This window comes from Hippopotamus amphibius, chromosome 10 (assembly GCF_030028045.1).
Source record: "Hippopotamus amphibius kiboko isolate mHipAmp2 chromosome 10, mHipAmp2.hap2, whole genome shotgun sequence".
NCBI classification, from domain to species: domain Eukaryota; kingdom Metazoa; phylum Chordata; class Mammalia; order Artiodactyla; family Hippopotamidae; genus Hippopotamus; species Hippopotamus amphibius.
In genome coordinates, this window is record NC_080195.1 from 80,065,117 (window position 1) to 80,070,215 (window position 5,099).

Genomic DNA, 5,099 nt, shown 5'->3' on the forward strand with positions numbered 1-5,099 from the left:
ATGGGTGTATAAATATCTACATACTGGCTTTGTAACAATCAGGTGTTTTCAATGTTCTAGCCAAATTACATGAATTGTGGAATTACAGGGAGAAAGGTAGAAAAGAGCTGGAAGATAAAAAATACATTATCATACTTTAGTAAAGATTTCTTAACTGGTCTGGGGGAAATTTCTAGCACCAGCATTTTTTTTCCCTTAAAACTGCTCAGGTGACAAGAATGCATATGCTGGTCAAGAACCACTTACACTAAGAAGTGATGTGAATTGAGCATTGGTACATGAAAAATAGGTGATTTCTAGTGTGGATTCCATATGAATCAAACTATTACCCTAATGTGACACAAAGGTTTCAGAATATTTTTATGAATATAGTAAATCATAGGAAAGAAAGGGGAAATTATAGTGATATGGTAATTTTTCCTTAAATATGTAATTGCCTAAATATAGTAAATAAAATGGAGAAGATAAATAAAATGAAACCTAAATGTTATATGGTTTAGAGGGTGCAAACAATCAGCATTAAGTGGAAAATCAAAAAGAAAATTTAAAGATTATTGTGTAAGCAAGATTCATAGTTTATTCTTTTACTTTGGCTATACTGAAGAGGACCACCATTTCCAGAAAAAATAAGGGAAAAGACTCTATTTCCCAAATGATCTGTTGAGCTCCCCTAACTTAATCTTCCTTGGACTCAAGCATTGACCTAGTGTTCTGGCACCAGGCCAGGTTCAAGTGCCAATACTGGAATACACATCACTTGAGGATACATATATTTTGGTATGTGAATAAGAAAATGAACACAAACCCCCAGAAGGAGAGGAAGATTAGAGCTGGAATCACATGTAAATTACAGACACCATATCTGCTAGTAGGTAAATTTATTTTTAAACCTCAATATCTGATATGTATACTCTGGAAAATAATAATTGATTTTGGTGAAAGAATTGCATAGGAAATCAACTATATGTACTAATAATTTCTGTCCTATCAGTAAATAAATAATTAGACATTATAAACTGGTCTTTAAAATTCTGTTTTTACTTCTTATAGAAATAGAAGTTGTTTCTACTGTACCTTCATGAGGAAGCACTGGATTAATCTTAACATGTTCATTTAACTGATTTGTAGATTTTCAGGTATTTTCGTGGTCTATCCCCAAACTTGACTTACAAAAAGGTTGGAAGAGGAATTCAATGGCATATATTTATGACCTGTAAGTAATCTATCTTAATACCATTCACCTGGTGACTAGTCAGGTTTATCAGACTAACAAGGTCTTTAAGATACAAATTAAACTTAGTCAAATTGTATACTCTACTATCTCTTATCACTAAGCTTGTTAGAGATCTTAAAATATGCAGATATTTTAAGGAAAGCAGTTAAATATTTAAGTCACATTGCAGAATCTAAATATTGGTTTAGCCAGAAAGTTCGTTTGGGTTTTTCCGTAAGATCATATGGAAAACCCAAACAAAGTTTTCTCTACTTAAAATTATAAATTGTTGAATATATATGGAATTCGGGACTTTTTAAAACTGAGTTGGCTGTAAGCCCCCTACTTTCCTAGCTGTTTCCCTGTCAGAAGTCAATATCATATGAAGGGGAGCCAATCACAGTATCATTCTTCAATCAGGGTTGAAATTTGGCCTATGGGCCATTTATAAGAGCACACTTTATATAACCTTACAACTGATTTCACACAACCTACGTAGGTTTTTAATTCAAGATGGAATTATTAGGACCATAACTCTAACAAAATTAATCTGGTTTCTATTTTTAAAAATCCCCTAGTGGGTCTATTCCATTGGAGCATTCAAAGGAGGCTTAATAAATGTAAATACATTTTAGTATATATGTTTTCATATATTCAATAATAATATATGAAAACATATATTATTATTCATTAGAAGAATAAAGGCTGGTTTTCCCTCTGATTATGCTTAGAAAATGGATTGCTCATGCTAAATGCTAATAATTACATTTTTTAATAATTAAAAATTAACAGTTTATATCATTTAGAATTCATCACAGATCTACTAAAAATTGTCCTTAAAAATAATGTTGTCTGAATCTTCCTATTTATTGCATAATGAAATCATAACATTCTTGACAGATACTATCCAAATAACATGCAATGCATGCACATACTATATAGTTATTTGCATAATGAAATTAGTTTTTAAACTCTCAATCTAGGTGCTTTTCCTCTACACTAGAAAAAAATAAATTTACAGAATAACTGACAGAAATAAAAGCCCCCAACCAAAAATACCAACAAACCAAAAAGATAAAGCAATATATATAATAAACAAAAACTTTATAACATCTACTTATTTTTTGTGTTTATTGAACTTGTCTTAGAAATGATGCAAACTTATAATAATATGTCATAATGTCTCATCATATTTGACAGATTATAAATTTAAGATAGGCTACAGACTAAGAAAATCTTAGAATTTTCTTTATTTTAACTGTATGCCACAAATGGTTAATACAAAAATAGATACTTTAACGGGAATGAAAATAGTAGCATATTTTTTAATATAAAAGACCTAAGCTAAAAAATTTTTTAAGGGCAATATATTTTAAAAAACATAGACAAACAACTTTGTAACAGAAAATGTTTTCCTATGTTAAAAATTTAAAATTTCAATCCCTGAACTACCTAATTTCTGATTTTTTTCCATTGCACTTATAATCTTAAAATTCACTGTATTGTTTCTTTATTTTTTCCTCCCAGACTCTACCCGCTAAGAATGTGAGATTTGCCACTGTTTAATTTATTACTGTTTTCCCATCTCCTAAAACAGAGTCTAACACATAGTAAGGAAAAGATAAATATTTTTGAATTAAAAAAATTAATTACTATCTGTACTACTTCTATCTATTAAAATGTTAAGGAGAAAAACTGCCTATAAATAAATTCTTGAGACTCTTTCAACAATGGAGCTATCCAAAGGCAGTGACTATACATACAAACTTCACAGTATTGAACACTACTCAAAAAGTAATCCACACTATTCTTATTTATGTTTAAATGCTAGCCTATGGTAATATATAATTGTTATTACTATGAAGTTAATTGTTTCCCCTACAATCTAGGAAATAAACATAGAAAGATATTGCAAATATTACATAATTTTTTTCAAATAAAAAGAATGATATTTTACCCATGGATTAATTTTGGATTTAAAAATAAAAGTTTCAAATTTGGGGAAATATAAAACATTTTTATCCAAAACTCATTTTTATTTATTACAATTAGAGCTAAATAAATAAACATTAAGAGTGGTCATGCCATGATTTTTATTCAGGATACACATGTGATACATAGAGTAATATTTTTCAATCATGAAAGTAATCTTATTTCTTTATTTTCACAATGCCTCAAATCATTATGAAATAAATCAGTTTCAAAAACTGAAATAATTCACTAATTGTCTTCCCATTTCAGATAAAATAAAATTAATATTTTCTCTATGTAAATATTGTTATATAATATTTTATTCCTAAAAGTATCAAACTAATGATGAAAGTTAGGATGTGTATAAATAGATGAACTCATATACAGAACCAACTGCAAGTGTCAACTTCCCATTATTTTGAGCCTCTCACAAATTTTTTTTGTTTTAAGCTTTTTTGGTTTTTAATATTCCTGCCAAAGTATCATGTAATTGAATAAGAATGATAAAATATTTCACAAAGAAAAAGAGGTTTAAGGAAGGATGAAAATATTAGGCCCTAAACTGGTTATTTTATTTTGGCTAAGGTATCTCTCCCTTCAGAATTTTGAAGATTTTGGGAGAAACTCTCTTTAATGACTTACAAAAATGCAAACCACTTTTTTTTAATGTTATGGTTCTCTTTAGTAATGCAAAGCAGTGTTTCTTTCACTTATTTTAAGTCTCTTAAGTAAGTTATGGAATATTGGCAGGCAGTAGATAAATCACAGTAGTTGTTCAGATAAAGTGACAAGAGTTCCCAAGTATCTAAGATCATGCACATCTTCCCTTTCCTCTGAAATTCTTTTTTTTTCCATTGTCACATTCATTACAGTGTCACCTACACGAAATTTTTTTTAAATATGCAAACTCATGTGACATGCTAGACTGCCATTTCTTCATTAATGTAAATTGGTTCATCATGCTCTTTCCTCTGAACTGATGTCCACAGTTTTGTTACTCTGAGGCAGATTTCATAACAAATGGAACTACAGGCATACTCCTCGACTGAAAATCTATCTATAGAATCTGAATATTCTTAAAATGCTTATTAACCAAGATGGTTTAATGTTTCCCTCAGCTTGACTAGACTTTATATCTGACCTTCCCCTGCCTTTATTTGTTTATTTTTTCAGAATTTTTTTTAGCTCTTTCTCTGCTCCTTTGAGATACATATAAATCTTTTTAAAAACCTCTTGTCAGTTTTACTACCCAGGAATATCTTTTCAAGGATCTGGGATCCATCCTCTGAAATGTAGTCATTTAGGAAAATAGCACCCATATCCCCATCTTCTGTTGCAGGGTAGAAGCCTAACTTTCATAGTTACCAATTAGCAAATACCGATGGCCTAATCACAGAGAAAAACATTTACAAACTAAGGATATAACTTGCTGTGCTCCACACATCCCACTGATCAACTTCGTCCATAACATCCTCCAGTATTTTCTACTAGTTCATTCCAGCCCACCCTTGAAAACCTTCCACCAGTTGTATCAGTAGAGTTTAGACTTAGATATGGCCTTTGTCCCCTATTGCAACAGCTTTGAGTAAAATCTTCCTTGTCTAATTAACTTTGGTGTAATTTTTGCTTTGAAACCATCTGTTAAATATAAGATCTAAATGCAATGATCACCTGTAACTTTGGATAACATTGTGACCTTTGAACATCCAAGGGGCAAGACCCAAGAGTGTCAGAAAAAATGAGCCTAAATAAATAAATAAAACTAAGCACAGAATACATACATACACACACACACACACACAATTTAGAGAGAGAGAGAGGAGAACTTTTAAGATTTGGGGTATCTTTAAGATGAACACAAGAAAGCGATATTCAATACTACCAACACCAATAAATGTAATAATAAAATAAAAGG